General features: G+C 48.5%; 1 protein-coding gene and 1 pseudogene across 1 annotated transcript in view; one reads left to right on the forward strand and one right to left on the reverse strand.

Annotated features, from left to right (window-relative positions):
- Window positions 1-19,149, reverse strand: part of LOC138498090 (zinc finger protein 850-like) — a 376,054-nt pseudogene that overhangs the window by 176,613 nt on the left and 180,292 nt on the right.
- Window positions 1-19,149, forward strand: part of LOC138498088 (zinc finger protein 420-like) — a 51,187-nt gene that overhangs the window by 17,633 nt on the left and 14,405 nt on the right. The window contains exon 2 of the mRNA XM_069621936.1: window positions 7,461-7,594. The gene's annotated coding sequence lies outside the window, so the exon portion shown is untranslated. The remainder of the gene's footprint in view (window positions 1-7,460; window positions 7,595-19,149) is intronic.

Consider the following 19,149-nt stretch of genomic DNA (forward strand, 5'->3'; position numbering starts at 1 on the left):
TTGCTCTTGGCAGATTTCTCTCAGCTGCACCTTTGTCTCCCCATCCAGCTTGCCTTCCTTCTTGACCCCTGTCTCGCTCCATTTTTAATCTTGCTGGTTCTCAAAGCTGCAAGTCCCATAATGCCTTTCTTTCAAAAATTCGATTTTGCTCCCACTTCGCTAGTTTCCAGCTGCAGCATCTTTTCCTTTCAGCGATCTTGGGAGATTCAATTACAGTTCACTGTGTTTCCCTCTCGTGCTGCTCAGTACTCTTGCAGCACAGTTATCCTGCTTCAGCCACACACACTCCACTGGGTCTCTTCTTACCCTGAGCAGCGCGGCGCTGCGGGTCCTCACTGGGATGAGGCTGAGGTCAAGGTCTTACCACCTACCCCTCAGCCACCTGGGCTTTTAATACCTTGCCCAGGGAAGCTAGCACTTCACTGGACATGGCCACCAGGCTGCAGTTTGCCTTTCTCCTGCACTCATCTAAACTCTCTAGGCTGCCTCTTCCTGCTTCCTGGCTCTCATGGTCCACTCTGCCTCCCCAGCTCGCTCTACTTGCTCTTTCTGGCACCACCTTTTATTCTTTGCTACGCAGTTAAGTGAAGTTGGGTGTGCATTTTTGTGATTGATTGCCTGACCCTGCCTAGCTTCATTAGTGGGACAACCTAGTGGTGCTTGGCAGCAGTCTTCCCTCTGTTTCTTAAGGTGTTTCTCAGAGGCAATCCTCACTATTCTCAGTCGCCTCTTCTTCTTCTCAGTGTTTGTTGGAAATGGGGTGGGGAGATAGAACAGGATTTAAAATAGCCCTTGAAAGTTTGAGGAACATCATGTTCATGGAAAAAAGGAAATGGAGGATACTGCGTCCCTCCTAAGGGGTTCCTCCTCCTGAGTCTCCTCCACCAAGGTGATCCTCCCTCACATATCCGCCCCCAGGCTCAGGATCCGACAGCGATTGCCTTTCCCTGGACACCTGAGGGGAGGATTGTCGGGGAGAACAAGTGAGAACACCCTCAGGTTTCTCACAATGCTGACGGTTTTGGTTTGCAGGTGCAACAAACAATCCCCGACACTGGACCTTCCCCTTACAGATACAACAGCCAGTGCACACGACCAAAGCTACCAGCCAAGCTACACATGAAACAAACAAAAACAATCACCCAAAATAACGAACACCTGCATACAACAAACAACCCAGACACTGGACCTTACCCTCACAGGCACAACAACCAGTGCACGTAATCAACCCATCTGCAAGCCAACACACACACGCCAGTTTCTCCTGGTTCTGGATCTATCCTATCATTCTACCCTCACTAACCCACCCCACGCACTTTCTTGCAGAGCCACGTGAGCGCCAGGAGACCATACCAATGGGAACCGTGTGCGGTGTAAGACAACGTAACATAACTGTGGACTCTGGCGAAGAGGATTGGTCTCTCAGGTGCTGGGCAGCCTGCTAAGTAGGGTGGAGTGTTAAAACATATCGGAGGTGGAGGAGAAGTCTAGGAAGAGGACATGACACATGAATGCCAACATGGCCCATGCAATTCAGAGCAAGCTTTTCAAAAAAGCTTCTCATGTGTGGCGTGGATCATGCATGATTAGTTGGTGAGGGCGGCGTCTGCTTTACCATGGAGATGAACTACTAAAACATGTCAAAAAGGAGAATTGGAAGAATGAAGAGTTGACACATGAAGTACTGCTGCCCATGCCGCCCTTCCCCCACTGATGTCATGTATGCTGGAGTACTAAGAGTACAAGATGTGATTTGTTTCACAGGTGGCATTCAGAGTATCATTACAAGAGTATGAGTTATGCAATCAGAGTATCAGGTGACATTCTTGTAGAGATGGTCTAGGGATAGCTAGTTAGGTTTGTGTGCAGGTGGTGCTTTCCCTACAGTCTCCCATACCTATCCAATGTACTTTCCCTAAACCTATTTCCAGTTTTCCTATTTCCCTGTGGCTATCCACAACTTCTTTCTAACCCTCTTCCCCACCATTGGTTGAATCGATGTGGCCTGTGTATCTTTGGCATCTCTGACCAACCAAGGGGGGAGGGTTGTCTCCATGTAACTTCTGTGGTTACGGCGAGAGCGTGAATCACACCTATGACAAAAGGGGGCAGCTTATTTCAGCATTGAGGCATTTTCATTTGTTGAGGAAGGCTTGGGACCTGTGAAATTGGGAGGACATGGTCTTGTGTTGTTGCTCTACCCTGATATCTAGTGGTCACATTTGCACATGCGCGGGTTCCATCACTTATTTCTGAAACATGCGATGGATCGGCACTGGATGACAATCCTTACCATCGACCTTTGGATTTGGCTGCACACGATAAAGGAGCTCACCTTTACTAGAAAACATGGGCCCAGGCGGTCACTTCATGCGACTTCTGGGATGGCTTTCTGACGCAATTCTTATCACCTCTACCTCACAGAGCCTTTTGGCCACCCCAAGGGGAGTGTGCTTGAACCTCCCCAGCCGCCACCCCCTTCCCAGGGGCTGTGGCAGGAATAGAGGTAGAGAAAACCATAGACCTGAGAGAGTAGACGACAAACCCCTGCAATAGTTGGTTAGCCACCCTCCCCATCTACACAGGACTGATTTACAAAAGCCATGTAATTTATTGAGAGTCTACTGTTCAAATCCATTCCTTATCAAAACCTGCACCATATACATTAAGAAAATATACAGTACTTTATATAGATGCCCCACACTTAATAATTATTCATCAATGCTTCTGACTTGATTCTCGATAATGAATACTCGATACACTGTCCTGTAAAGTGAAATTATTTTTATTAGGAAAAATAATTAATAAAAACACATTGCCACATTTATTGTAACTACACATGAAACACTCCATATGCAAAAGGTTATGAATGGAATTACAGCTATCTTTGTCTACCCTGTAGGTCTACTCAAGATGGGTCAGCCATCTCAAAAACATAAAAGCTCCATAAAAGTAATTGACTACCCTCAATTCCCACCTAACGGCCTCATAAACTGAACAAGATTCTCAATATCTCTCCTCTTTCCCAGAGTGTTAGGGAGAATTCTCCAGAATGGCTAATTTCCCTTACCTACTGAGTCCCTCAGCAGCTTTGCTGGATTTCTAGGATTTATTTGTTTCACCTGCTAAGAGTGTGAGCCTTTTTCCCCACTCTTACATGTGTTTTTGGCTATGTGTTGTACATTTGTATGTGTTCATGGACGGTGGAGCCTCACCTACTCCATAGGCATCATCTGTTTACTGTGTGTCACACAGCAGCTTTAGTGCAGTGACACATGGTTGTCTTTTGTAGACTTCCGAACTCAAACTCCGTTTTCTGGGACTGACTACTGTCTCCCAGAACATGTAAAGTTGCCATTGACTTGATTTAGTCTTTTTAAATTCACAGACCCAGTACAAACTATCTTACATAGAGTACTGGAAAGGGTTAATAGTTATCCCATTTTGTCTGTCTCACATGGAACATTATTTTGTTTCCCTTTCTTTAAGATTTGGCTGGTGGCAGTGGTATCTACCCTATTTTTCCTACTGCAGTCTATTTGAATAGCCTTGGTACTGTTTTAGGCTAAGTTAGTAGCCTCGAACATCAACCCGCTGGACCCCTTTAATTTTATTTCAGTTCTGGCTGGGTTTATTCACCATTTCCTTTTGTAAAGGTCTTTCTCGTGTTTTACTCTGTGCGCCAAACCAGGTTTGGTTCCTTTGTTCACCGTCCTTTGGCGGGCTTCTGCACAGAAGCCCTCCTTAGGCGCCTGAATGTCTGAGGGGGACAGGATGTGAGGGAGGGGTTTGAGACTCCCTGCATAGGGTCTCCTTGCAGACCCATGTTGCACTCTGTATGATTGGCTGAGGTGACTGTCCCGCCAAGACAGCCACCCTGCTGTGTGATTGACAGCCAGGCTGTGTGAATGGGGGAAAATTTCATAAAAAGCAGGTCTCTGGGGCTTGGAAGGCAGAGTCGCCACTGGATCGAGAGAACCGAAGAGAAGCTGAAAGAAGAGGACCACTACCACAACTGAACCTCCCGGTGAAGCCCTGCTGTGGGTCAGAATCTCCAAACTTAGACGACAGGGAAGATCTGCAAGGAATCTTCTCCCCTTGAGCTGGTGGGACCAACCAGTTCACCAAAATCCAAGCCAGGTCTCCCTCTTCTGGTTGAATTTGCTGTGCACAGCTACAGTTAACCGGCTAGCCCGGAGGACCAGACCCTGCTTGGGTTTTAAGGAGCGCACATTTTATTTGTCGCTTTGCTCCGCTGCTGGTTTCTTCCCTGGGCAGTGTAGGACCCTCCAGTCTTCCTCCTTCGTGTCAGTCCGACAGTCGCTTCAGGAACCGTGAGCCTGCAGGATCTGTCAGGAACGTTTGCCTCCGCTACAGCATTCTTCTGCTCTAAAAGTACCTCAAGTCAGTGTTTGTTTGAACCATAGTAATTGCTGTCCTTTGTGTAACTACTGGTACTGCTCACTTTACTCTTGGGATAAGTCTGACTGCTCAGCCATCGCTACCACTTTACTGTGTAGTACAGGCTTGTACCAAAGGTGAATTTGTACTGTCACTTGTAGTCTTAATTGTGTGTGGTGTTCCCAAAGGGCACTGCATATGATTCTGCCTAACACAGAGTGATATTGAAAATGGGTAAAGCTATCTCTAATACTCAATACAGTCCACTGATAGTAGGCAGAAAGGAGCTGGAGGCTCGATGCCTGGAGCCTGGGTCCTTGTTGAAGGTGTTGGGATGGTGTTGAATGCACGTACAGAATCCCAGGCAGGCAAAAAGGTTCTGGTTGAGAAAAATATATCAGTGATCCACCTTGTGGGAGCAGAGTGAAGGGTGTGCCATGGACAGAGTATACATTGTCTTAGTTCGGTCCGATACATTCAGATGCCCACATATAGCAACACAGAAAGAGCAACACGTGTGTTAATGTTCCAGTTGCAGAGGTTATAGATAGGGCACCTTTATAGGCCGGTGTTTAGTTGTTGTATTATTAGTATGTATTGATGTGCAATATGGGGGAAGAAGCAGACGTAGGTGGAAGATGGAGTCAGTAGGGTAGTATGGTAGAAACAAGGTCAGTGTGGTAAAAGTGACAGGAGTAACGCCATTGTGGATGTTAAGGCCTAGCACACGATGAACAGATGAGAATTCAGGACTTAGTGTGGATCTGCTGCTCGGTAAGTCCAGCTCCAAAAACAAAGCCCTTTTTCCATTCCCCCAGGAGAGAAGCCGAGGTCAGAGGCATTCATTGTACGCAGATAAGCACTAATTGTATCCAACTGCAGGGCCAGGATGTGATGAGAACATAATATTAGTTGGTAAAAGAGCAGTTAGGGATGTGCCCTTTGAAAGACAAATTCATGAGACTAGTGCACGTGGCTGTGTAATGCCAAGGAGCCAGCCAATGATTTAGAACACTACTGCCCTCACCCTGGGACGGACACCCCATATCAATTACACCTAGATGCACAACTTAAGCAAACAAATTCAGGCTTGAGAACGGTGCCCTTGTCATATCATCCATGAGCACCTGGGGTTGTGAGGAGATAAGGGCAGGGAGCTGTGTCTAGACATCTTGTGATTCGGGACAGGAGTAGCAGAGTTGATGCCAATACATTTTGTACAGATTGGGGGGCACAGCTCGCATGTGCCATGGCATCTGGGTTAATGAGGAAGCCTACTGTCATCAAAAGCAGGGTTGGCCTCGCAAAGTTTCTTTGATCGTGCCTGGAACAGGAGGATGAACATCACGTAATTGTCCCAAATTTACGAGTTTATCGATAAGGACGCACCCCTCACACATTTGGGTTTGGCAGTGACTATGTAGGGGACCAGGTGTATATGGAAATGGGGGTAGCGTAGATGTGGCCAATCGGTCATGGGACTACAGGGTGGGCGATTAGCATGTTCTATAGATGGTAGCCAATGAGGGTGGTGGGATTAGGTTGTACTCATTATTAAGCATAGTATTGTTAATTTGCGTTTTTTTCGCTATATAAGGTGTAACGTCTTGAGATAAGACAAGCTCTGTGTCAGGTTTGTTCTATGGAACTGTCTGAGACCCTTTTGCATATAATAAACCTTGTTTTTCCATGCAAAGAGGTGCAGTGATTATATTGGTCATTTGGATTGGTTTTATTCTACGTTGTCTGTCTGCCATTCTTTCAAAGGCGTGTGGTTTGTACAATACAAACATTCCAAAATATCAAATCCAGTTGGGTAAACCGCCTATCCAAACATCATGGTCGCTTCGCAAAATGCATCATAAAAGGTAACTGTGCCTTAAAAAATGTAGTGTCAATTGGAATTGACCATGATGCAAACATAAGCCAAATCTGAATAAAATCGTTCCATGGGTAGTGAGCTGATTACCATAGGTAGGATTACTTCCCTGTGCAGCTCAGTCAAACATAGTAGTTCTTGCAAAAAGAAAAGTGTTGAGTCTCTAGAGCCCAAACATTCAATTCCAAAAGCTTCAACATCCAAGCAGAATAAAGGTGTGAACATTAACCCCTCCCCTATGGCCATAATGGAGGAAGTTGTCCCAGCTCGATGCTCATCCTCCAGCTCTGCTCTCCAGTCAGATGCCATTCCTTCAGGATTCACAAACAGCACTCCCTGCCTTCTCTAGAAACTGGCTTTTTATAGCTTTAGCACAGTTGTTTATCAAAAGCCTGAAGATTTTTTATCTATAAAAGCCGAAAGGTTTTATATGTCTAAAAGCCTGATGCTCTTTTTTTCTCCATGCCCGTCAGTTGTAACACCTTACCTGAGGTCCTGCGGGGTTGGCATGGATTTCCTAGGGAACGCAGAGGCACAAGTGATGATAGCACACAGACTCCAAAGCGGGACTGGATAGCAGCACTGAAATGAAACAGCCCCTCCACCCAGGTCCCCCAAAAGAAATGGGTTTCTATGTGCTGAACCTTCTTGTGGCGGAATCAACCCATCATGTAGTTTGTAATCCCTGGTTCCGAATTGCACTGCCTGCATCGAGGATAGAGAGAGGTAAAAGCAATGAGCGTGTAACCTAGGCTCCAACCCTTGTGTTCCCTCCTTTCCCTGGTTTCTTTCCACTTCCATCACTGATCTTTACCTGGTGTTTTTGCAAGGGGCTCAAAGCGTGGTTGGATAGGTTATTGATGAAAAGTTCTCTGGTTGCGTACAAGCGGGCCCGCCGCAATGTTAGTGCCACTCTTCATTAGCTTTGCTATATCGGCACCCTTCCATAAGCACACTGTTACTTCACACCAAGCATTTTTTAACGGACAAAGTATTAGCGCAAAGGTCAAATGCACTTTTGGCAGTTAGCAGGTCTCCAGTGTAGTTTTACAGATAAGAAGGTACTGCCCAAGTGCCCGACATACTACTGCATGCAACAGGTCTTTCAGATATTACAATGGATTCAACTTGCATGCACATGCTGCTCCGTAACACTTAGCTGTTACTTTTCTTCTTTCAGGTCTGGAAACTGTGCAGAGGGCAGGGTTTCATCCTGAAGCCAGATGGTAGCCCAACAAATGAAAAACATCCAGGAAGAAACAAGGAGGCAATGACGTAGGAAGAAAACACGTCACCTGGACGGGTTGCTAACAGGTAAGCATTACCCCCTTGAACTGTTAACGTCGAGCACGGATTGCAGAGTGGCATGGCATTTTATAGACTTTGTTTCCCAAGATGATGGCATGGCTGGACATTCTGGAAGAGGTAGTTTGATCTCTGTGCACAGATCGCAGCCTTCCAAGACAAACCAAGCACACAGAGCCCCTTTGCCTCCAGGTGTGATATGGATAAATACATGCACAATAGGGCCACTTCCTTTGTGAGTAAGGCGTGTACTGTGCCTCCCCTTCCTGTTTTTTTTTAATGTTGGCTAGGGGTCAGTGTTACGGAGAACCCGGCCCTCTTTTGCTGCTCAATCCTGACATCAGTCAACAATCCCTCATATCTGGCCTAGCCCAGAAGCCTGGTAGTCCATTGTAGTCTTTCAGGACTTAATTATTGTTATCAGAACATTGGATACTATTACCCAAAACAAAAAGAACTACTGAACTATTGGAACACATCCCAGACCATTGCGTTGCAGCCCAGAAGCTACCCTAGCCATAGTGTACCTGGCTGTTCCAAAACTACTGATTAGCCTGGCACACAACCCAGACTTCCACAGTAAATAATAATGGGCCTCATCACGAGTTGGGCAGTAGCCCTTAAATGCAGCGGTAATGGAATTAGCACAGGCAATAGCGCTCCGCCGGATCACAAGTCAGAGATAATTCCTCCAGTCACAAAACGTACTGGTGCTATTGCTACCAGCGCTAATAGCCTTGAAAACACAAAGCACAATTACAGCCAGTCAAGTCCATGTATTGCGATATTAGCACCGAAAACAGCTGAGATTTATTTCCAGCCTCCAGCTGGAGGTAAATGAACACAGGTGCCAGAAATGAAACCACAGGTGCATCCAATGCACTCCAGAGGTCTACATAAGGCACAACCCTACCTCAAACACTGTTTCCAACACCATGCTGCCATTATTTGCTGCAAGCTGGAACAGCCAGCTGCTTGGTGCTGCGTCTGAATCTTGAGATGCTGGACAACCAGGCTAGGTCACATTTAGCGCAGGGGGGATAGGAGGAGGAGAACTTATCAAGCTAGGCGAGCACCCATCCCCAGGGTTAATCCATTACTCTGGGCCCTCACTGACACCCAGTTGTTCACCCTGTATCGCATGAACAGGGAGACCTTCACCAAACTGCTGGCCTCAATCCAGGAGGACATTGGGAGCAGTATTAACAACCGCACAGCTGTGCCCCCACTGGTCAAGCTGGTTCCATGGTCCTACACTACAGCACACTGCTGGGATACATGGAGAGGCACAGAGGACAACGGACGTGGATACTGGTGAGTACAATCGGCTCCACATATGCACAGTAAAGCCCCTGACAAAAAATTGGGGGGGTTAACACTGATGCAAAGAATGGCATGGCAAGTGAATGCATTAGCAGCACTCGACAAGCACCCACACCAACAACGGGAGAGCAAAGGGTGCATGCACACATAGGACACACCTGGGCACACAAGCTGACGTACACATATTGCAGCAATTACAACACACATGACCACATGTACCAGAACCACACTATAGCACCCAATAGCAGGCTATCCAACCCAGCATGTCCCATGCATGAGAGCAGCACACAACCACCAGGGACACACCACTGAACAACCGCCACGACACAGGGTGCATGTGCAGGAAAAGGAATGCATGACACCATTGACAAAGGCTGCACAGACATCACACATACACATGGCATGAACACATGCATGCACTCATTGACCATTGCTCCAATACTGTGTGAGGCTTCCCCCAAGTATGACATTGTGACTATTGTCTGTGCATAACCTCATTCAGGTGACTGCGGTTGTCCCCAGCTGATGTGGCTGATGCCTCCTGTTCATGGCTCACGTACACCATACGAGACCACCTACAACCATACCCACAGTCGGACCGTGTGTGCATTGATCACACCTTCAGACTCCTCAAGGCACGATTCTGGTGCCTAGATCGTACTGGCAGAGCCCTAATGTAAGCCCCGGACAAGGTTGGAAAAACTGTGCTAGTGTGCACAATGCTGCATAACATTTGCGTGAGGATGAATGTGCCACTACCCCAGACGCGGACATGCCACACCCAGAGGAAGATTCAGATGAACTGCATGAGGCAGGAGGCATGAGCCAGACCAGCCACTCAAAGCGATGACATGAGGGATGGCAGACTTGCATGGCAGGCATTAATAGACAATTTCTTCTAGAGCACTACCCTGACTCAAGCCACTTCCAACACTGTGAATACATTGCACATGAACACAATCAGGAATGTTCTCGCATTTATCAAGTTGATAAGTTTTATTGAATTATTCCACCTCTCACCACCAACTCCCCAGCACTCAATCACTCTACCCCCCCCACCACCAACGCCATGGCATGGCCACTCGGGGCATTTGGTGTCACGTCATTGACCATGTCCTTGGCCTCTACCCACCCACCCCCTCTTCCAGCACCTGGTAATCTGGAGCAAAGGTGGCGCAGAGACTGACACCTCGGTGTGCTCTGCTTCGAGTCCCATGATGGGGCAGTGGAACTTGAAGGGATGGAGCTAGGCCGTGGGAGATGTTGGCGCACCAACACATTGCTTTGGCGAATGGCCTCTGCAAGTGCGGATACGCCTTATGTCATCTCCCTGACCCTCTGGCCAAATGCTGTCAGTGTGGCTGTACTAGCAGTTGCCACTATCCGGTTCCTTGCGTTGTCCCGTGCAATCCTGCATGTGTTCCCATGGATACTGTTGCGTATGGCCTTCAGGTGTCCTGAGTGGGTATGCTCAATGGCCTCCATCTCCCTCTGTCTCTGCTCCATGTCCTCCAACCTCTGCAGCAACATGCTGAGTGAAGGCTGCGCTGGAGAGGGGGTGCGCTATCGGTGTGGGCTGTTGCCAGGGGAGCCATATGATGGTGTGTCAGTATCTGGCTTGGGTGTATGCATTTGCCAATTGTGTGGTTGGCTCTCAGGTGTCTGACCACACTGTGGCTGGCATGGTGGGCTCTTATGGGGCCTGTCAATGCTGTTGCCGGCAGGGTGAGCTCTCAGGTGTAGTGGGAGGCGGCCGCCAGAGACTGCAGCCAGGGGTTAGTGGCACTTTGCATGTGTTGTAACCAGGATGCTGCTCACTGTGTTTCCACGGTCATTCCGCTAGGTTACGTGGCTCCTGTGGCAGAGCCCATAGCTGCAGGAGTGGGTGCAGCTGGCATTACTGTGCTCCTGGTGGGCTGTGGTTGGGAGGTGGGCCTGGAGCTGCTGTGATTCATTGTGTCATGGCAGGACATGCGCCTTTGCGTGGCCTGTCTGCCTCTTTGCGGGGTGGTGTTGGTGGTGATAGTATTGGCTGTTCCTGAGTGCTGAGACGTCCCACTCCCAGATGGGCCTACCAACTCATCATCCTCGAACGCCTCTGGCATTGCTTGAGTGCATGTATGGAACATAGGAGATGTCGTCAGGTTTCATTCCCTCACGTGTTTTGGCATGCAAGACATTAATTACATGGTGCTGTGTAGGACCCCCAGACAATTGGGCTGATGGGCATGGTTGGTCAGGGGTGTTCACAGTGATAGGGACGGATGCGGATATGGGTGTTTGTCACATGGGCAGTTGGCTGTTGGCCTTTGTGTGGGAATGGCAAGGGGGTCCGTGCTGGGCAGCTGTTGTCTGGCATGCATGCTTCTGGTCCACATTCACGCAGGTCCCCTCCACAGGTGCCACTCAAATTGGGGGGAGGGGGTTTGGCTTGCTACATGGCACTGCTATGATGCCAGCATGGGTTTGTACTGCATGACACTTTGATGGGTACCTTCGCTCCCCTCCCCACTTCTCAGACTTGCATGGCTATTGTGGTAGGTGGTGGATGTGGTACCCACTCACTGCACCCTGTTGCCATGCTTGGCTCCTGATTCTGTCAACTGGGGCATCTTTTGCTAGGCTGTCCCACTTGCACACAACTTAACTGCGCCATGATCAACACAAGCTCCCTCCCAGTCCATGCCACTTAAATCCGCGACTTAATCCCTAACCTCGACCTTGACATCCTCGTACTCACTGAAACCTGCCTCCATGCCACCTCAGGCCCCTCCATCAACCTTGCTCTTCCCCCGGGTTACTCTTTATGCAACAGAGACACAACCTCTAGCAAAGGTGGTGGAGTAGCACTCATCACTAAAGACACCATCACTGTTAGACTAATCAGCTCTATGATAGATGACCACACTGACTCACTAACAGTCAAACTTGCTCTGTCTCCCAATGATACCATCACTCTTCACATTATCTACCGCCCCCCTGGCCCTCTACTCGAATTCCAATCCAACCTCCTTCATCTAGTTGGAGATAACTTGAAAAAAAAAAACCTCGAACCATCATCCTAGGAGATTTTAACCTAGTATGACCTCAAAGATAAAGCAAAGCCTTGAACAAATCACTCCTCGACATGGTCTTCATCCAAAGAGTTACCGATCCAACACACAACAAAGGTCGCACCCTTGACTGGATAGCTGACCACACCGGCTCCATCGACATCAGCTCCAACACCATATGCCCCTGGACTGACCACCACCTCATACACTCTACATCCCCACTGGAACCAAACCCCAACCTACAAAACCATGTCCGCCAGCACTGGCAAGATCCTACAGGCAACTCACAAAGGAAAGGCTCATCCCCTCCTAGAAGCAGCACAGGCATTTAAACCACCCTTCTCCTCTGACCCAGTGGAACTAGCAGACCTATACAAAAATACTATAAATACAGCCATAGACTCTATTTCACCCCTTCTGCCAAAAAAAGCTAAAAACAAAAAAACATGCTAACTCGTGGTTCTCTCAAGAGCTATTTGTCCTCAGAGCCAAAAAAAAGAGGCCCTCTCTATGTGGAACTCGCCCCCCCTCTCTAGAGGCCTACAAAACTCTCACCCCCAGTACAAAAAAGAATTCCCGACAGCCAAATCCTCATCATTTAACTCCAGAACAGACAACGCTAAATCTGAATCCAAGGAACTATTTGCAATCTACAAGGAGCTGGCATCGCTGCCAACCATCACCCAAGAAACAGTCAAAGATGAAGCATTGTACAACTCCATGCAAAATGCCATGTTAAACAACCTCCAAGAAAAAATTAAAGCCCACTGCAAAGGACTCCCCAGAACTAACTCTCTCCCCAAAGCCAAAAATCACAAAAACAATCACACAAAAGAATACCAACCATTCTCCTTCCGAGAGGTGACCGAATCAGAAGTCATAGCGCTCATGAAAGGTATCAAACCCTTCTCATGCAAGAGAGACACCTGCCCGGCGTCCCTACTCAAAGAATGCACTGAACCTCTAGCCCCATTCCTAACAGCTTTCATCAATGCCTCACTATCATCAGGGGTCGTTCCGCCCTCCCTCAAGGAATCCTGGGTATGTCCATGCCTAAAAAAAAACCTCACTTGACCCAGACCAACCTAACAACTACAGACCGATAACGACCGTACCTTTCCTGCTAAAAATATGAGATAAAGCAGCATATCTACAGATACAACAACACCTTGAAAACAACAACATCCTTGGCAAAAGGCAATCTGGTTCCCGGCCACGTCATGGGACCGAGACAGCCCTATTAGATCTAAAAATGCAGCTTCAGCAAACCATGGACCAGGGAAAACCTGCCCTGCTCCTGTTCCTTGACCTCTCCGCTGCCTTCGACCTTGTGGATCACGAGCTCCTATGCAAACACCTCAAAAACGCAGCACAATTCTCCCAACAAGCCACCGCCTGGGTCACATCCTTCCTTGAAGGTAGGCTCGTGAGAGTCTTCTCCGATCAGTATTGCGCATCCCCCACTCCCATCCATTGCGGAGTTCCACAGGGATCATGCACATCACCCACCCGCTACAACATCTTCACCCTCCCCCTCTTCAACGACCTTGATGATCACAACATAGCCTACACCAACTATGCTGATGCCACTCAGGTCCTCCTCCCTCTCACTGGCTCCTATGAACAGGATGCAGCCACCCTCAACAAGATGTACGCTATCATCCAGGCCTGGATGGCAGCAAATGGCCTCTGTCTCAATGGAGATAAGACAGAAATACTCCTAGTAGGTCCCAAACAAGTCCTTAACAAACTGGACAGCAAATACGGTTCCTTCAATATAGACAACACAACCATTACCACTGCAGCTGCGGCAAAAACCCTAGGAGTCTACCTAGATGCCTCACTCTTCATGTCCCGCCAAGTAAATGCGATTGCATCCTCTGCGGCCCTATCTACCAAGATCATTAATGCTGTCAAGCCTTACCTCTCCCCCAAAACTGCCTAGCCATTGCAAGAGCCACAGTAGGAGCTAAGCTTGACTACTGCAAGATCCTGTTCCTAGGCACATCCTCCAAAAACTTAAGAAAAACTTCAAACGACACAAAACAACGCACTAAGGGCATCCCTCAGCATCCCTAAAAGGGAACACATAACCCAAGCAAGACAAAACGCTCACTGGCTCCCTGCAAGGGAGCGCATCCTTTTCAAATCACTCTCCAATATGCACGCATGCCTATCCCAAACAGCCCCACCATACCTGTCAGAAGCCATCCACAGAGACAGCTCTTCCAGACCCAAACGGACCCAACACTGCAACCAACTCTCTGTCCCAACCTGCAAAAGACTAAAAGCTGGTGGGTTCAGCTTCGCAGTACTACCCCCTAAGAACTGGAACGCACTACCACCCGCTCTCAGAAAAGAACCCTCAATCTCCTCCTTCCGGAAGGCTCTCAAAACACAACTCTTTCAATAATGACATAAGGATGTTTCACACTACCACTAGACCTGTCTCTACCACTCTGGTTCTAGGAGAATGTTGTAATCCACATACCACTGTAAATGCAATCTGTACCCCCTGCACCAACTTAGCATCCATGCTATACTGTAAATTGTATACTAAAGCACCTATGTAAAAGTATCCCTGGACAGGGCCAACACCCTACGCTTTGATTGTATGCTGATAAATGTAATGTAATGTACATTTTAAATGTAAATATAAATTCTATCACAAGCAAGTATCCATGTAACGGCGCCACGATGCCCCCGGGCCGATGGCGCTTCATAAATCCAAATAAATAAATAAATGTCATTGATGCATGCACATGTGCGGGGGCGGTTGACTCACCTCATGCCTCCTGGCTGCTGGCACCCGCCTCTGCACCTCCAACTCCTGTGATGCCCTCCATGTCCAGCACCATAGCATGACTTGAGGAGATACTTAAATGGTATTCCCATGCAGAAAAGCTGAACCTATAATGCATCCTTGTGCCTGGAGGGGAAAAACTTCAATGCCAAGTAGCACGTAGTTACTCATCTGAAGGACCTACTCTCTGTCTTGGTTTCAGGAAAGTATGCAAGAGAAATGCAGAGCAAGACAGTGCCACTGCTCTCTCTAAGCACGCAACGAACACAGGCTTCAAAGCCTCTGCCAACCAAAAGGACACAAGGCTACTTCTTACCAGCAGAAAGCTGTCCTCTGTCCCCCATCTTCATTTAGACCTACGTTGCCATGTTTTTTTTGCTGTTCATCCTTATATTTTCCAGCATGGGGTCTGGCATGGATTCACATGCTCATGAATATTCCCAGTCGTCAGGCTGGGAAGTCCCAGTAAAAGAAAAAACAGTTTCACTTTAATTTATAAACTGTCTTTCTCCTATAAACCAATCACTGAGCTATGGGTGATACTGCCCCTAGCCAATGATTGCCCTCTCCCTAAACCCCTCCTCTGGCAGCCATCTTCAGATTTTTACCGCACATCCAAGTGTTGGGAGTCCTCGTGTTTTGCTCTTACAGCTTTTTGCATTATTCTTGTTTCTTTGCTAGGAAAAGGTATTTGTGTTTGATCGAGTCTGCCTGCTCTATCATTTCTTCATCTGACTAATGGGGTTCCGTTTGACGGCATCTTTCAATCACCCCTCAAGGGCAGAATCATCAAGTGTTTCTTCTTCGAAGTTTCCAGAAGGCCATCGGGCCTACACCGCATGCTGGACCATGTCGGTGGAGAAGGAGGACGGGCCTTCCCTCTTCAAGCTCTGCACCAGCTGCGGATTGCGAAATGTTTTCATGGAGGACAAGCATTCCCAGTGCCTTTGTCTTCACCCGACGCACAAGGAGGAAGATTGCGAGATCTGTTGTGACTTTACCAAGCACACTATGAAGGATCGGCACACCAGACTGGTGGTGTGGCTCAAAGCCAAGTCAGCTACCCCGGGGAAGCTGCGGGAGAAAACGGAGAAGGCCCGACAGCAGGACAAGATGCCCAACTTGCCAGTAAAAGCCCAGGTAATGATATGATATGATAGGTTATTTATAATGCGCTTAATAACCAGAGGTGTCAAAGTGCAGACACAGGAATAAAACCTGTATTGCTCCGTGTTGTCTTGCTTCCAAGGAGAGCATGTTGCCCCTATGCTATCCTCCCGATACAAGCTACATTGTCCTCATCTACTGAGCTGGTGGCGGCCGCCCTATTGAAGGCATAAGGGGCTGACCTGGCCCTGGGTAGCCCTACGGCGGCCAGGATAGCCGTTCCTCCCAGGGGGGAGGCTTCGCCCAAGCCAGTGGAAAAGACCCCTGAAAGAGGATGCCGTCCCTTAGCCCGAGATCGACACCTCAGGACCCGAAAAAGGGGGGGGTAGAAGAGCTCCAGGACCCAGATATTTCTTCTTCCGACAAGGAGGACAAGGGTTCCATCCATACCATCCTGGAAGACGTTGGGGATGACAACTGGAACGTTGAGGATGTAGTCCACCCTTGAGAGGCTGACGTTGACGGCGGGGGTGACGACATAGGCGCTGGGCCCAGCTACCCTACTCCCCAGGCACCTCCCACAGATCTGTTGCAGGACATTCTCTTGACCCTCCACACACTGGTGTCAGAGATACAAACGAGTATGCCAATGATACCTACACCGGCACCACCAGCGATGACCCTGTTCACATTGGGGCCACAACTCTGAAGAAAAGGAAGAGGCACCCTACGCCTCCACTCCAGCCGCCAGTGCCCCCCAGGAACGGACATGGCAACGACGGACACCGACGACAACAACAGCATCTCTCCTCCTACAAGGGCTTCTCACCCGAGCGAAGTGGGCTCCTTCCACTCCATGGTCGCCAGTGCATTGGAACTCTTCCAGCTCATGCCAGATGAGACGAAGAAGGAGGGCTTCCTTTATCAATGCCGGGAGGCAAAAAGGAAGACCATTCTAGAGGTGCCCGCCTGGACAACGTCTGGGATGAGGGTCTGGCGCTGCTGAAGAACCCCGCCTCAGCCCCGGCTGGAGAAGAAATACTGAGTGCTGGAGACTGCCCCGAAGTGTCTGCGGTCACAGCCATCACCGGACACGGTGGTCTCAGCGGCTGCATGGAAGAAATCGTCCAATCTGTCATCTTTAGCCTCCGTTCCACCGGACAACGAGGGGAAGAATTTGGATGTTTTAGCTATCCTGGCCGAATGGGGATGGGGAGTCCCTTATTACCGGCACCCGCAAATGGGCAATTACCGGGTCCGCCAAACTTGGCATGACCCAGTAATTGCCCATTCGCAGGTGCCGGATGTTTTCGCAAGTTTGGAGGTAGCCTGCCTGTATCACAGGCAGGCTACCTCCAAACTCGTAATGAGGCCCAGTGTGTACTGGGCCTAGAAAGTTACAAATGTTAGTAAAGTCAATTTCACTTTACTGCTCTGGGAAACAGTAGTTTATCCATGGGGAAATCTGAAAGACTTCCCTGTGTCACTGCACTGAAGATGCTGTGTGACACAATGTAAAAGATGATGGCCCTCATTACAACTCTGGCGGTAGCTGTGCCGTTAAAAACAGCACAACTGCCGCCGGAGTTACATTTTTTCCAGCACCAGTGAATGGGCAAGCACCGGGTCATGCCGAGTTAGGAGGATCCGGTAGTTGCCCATTTTCGGGTGCCGGAATCAAGGGCCTCCTCATCCCCATTCTGCCCCATAGGGCTGAATGGGGATGGGGACGACGGATGCACCGGCACAACTCTGCATGTGCCGGTGCATCCGACGTGCTCTGCTCGCAGGTGCCATTACACCCGCCAGGAAAAACCTGGCGGGTGAAGCGGTTCTCGCGAGCTGAGCCCGTAGTATAGCGGTCCGGGAAGTATGGTACCGGCATACTTACTGGTACTGTACTTCCCAGAGCGCGATGCTCGTAATGAGGTCCGATGCCTATGGAGTTTGTCAGACTCCACAAGCAAAAGAAACTCAGTGCGCAAAATCACATTAAAATACATGAGAGAGTGGGAAAAAGGGTCTCGCTCTCTCCAGGTAAATACAAATCAAGTCCTCAAAATTCAGCAAAGTTGCTGGGGGTCTCTAAGGTAGAGGAATTAGCACATTTCTGAGAATTCTCCCTAACAACCTCTAGTCCAAAACCCTCACCTTTTAAGCAAGTTTTCCCATTCATGCACAGCCTAGGCTGTCAATCATACAGTAGGGTGACTGTCCTTTCAGGACAGCCACTCAGCCAATCAAGACTGGTTTCGTTCAGGCACTCCTAGAGTCAAAGAACAGGGGAGTTTCAGGACCCTCCCTCACATCCTGTCCTTCCAGACACACTGGATCCAGGGGCGGGCTTCAGGGCTGAAGCCTGTCAAAGGCAAAACACACAAAAGGCTCACATTGTTTCACTTCACAGAGAAAAAACAAAAAAGACCTCAAAGACAGAAAATGGTGTGAAATGAAGATTCTCCATAACAAAGTGGCAGGTGGTTGTGGTACTAGCCTGCTGTCACACACAATTGAAGATGTCCCCAAGGACGACGTGGCAGAAACCAGTCTGTCTGAAAGAATTGAGACATCATCACCGGCCACCCCCCCTCCCACCCAGAAGTGGTGGCAAGTACTAGTCATTCAGAAGAATCTTTATCTGCTTTACCACATACTGAAGACTCAGGAAACTCTGGTTTGTAGCACAGACCACGGAAAGATGATCCACAGGTGGCAGACTATTAGTTTCAATGTCCAAAATCAGATCAACTTTCCCAATTCTTTCAGCGCCATCCAATTCAACCTCCCAAACATAAACAAATTAAAGCAGAGATAGCATTTTGGAGGAAAGATGGGAGTAAACGACATTGATTAAGTTACTCTGAAATACAAAAGGCCATTTTTGTCAGTTTGTTTAGCATTTACTAAACGTGGCGAGAGGGGTCCTTTCATTCGTGGGACGATAAACTGAAGACATATTTACCAGTGTATTATAGAACATGAGGCAAGCCAAGGTCATCAGAGGTGCACAAATTCCAATATGATGACCTTTTCAGGGGTCGCCGTAAGCAGTCTGCTCTTCCACCATCCAAAATTACCGCAAAGTGGCACTGTGTAAAACACGCATAACACATTGACAAATATGATATGTGTAATATTTGCTGTTTCTTCATGGTAGTGTTTGTACACACACTCTTTCCTGACTGCTGTAACCAGGAGGCCCAGGCCATGGCACCGCGGCCAGCAGTAAACACCCATGGAATTGCAAGAGAGGCATTGTCGCTGATGTATTCTAGGCA

Source organism: Ambystoma mexicanum, chromosome 5q, assembly GCF_040938575.1.
Source record: "Ambystoma mexicanum isolate Mex_15411 chromosome 5q, UKY_AmexF1_1, whole genome shotgun sequence".
Lineage (NCBI taxonomy): Eukaryota > Metazoa > Chordata > Amphibia > Caudata > Ambystomatidae > Ambystoma > Ambystoma mexicanum.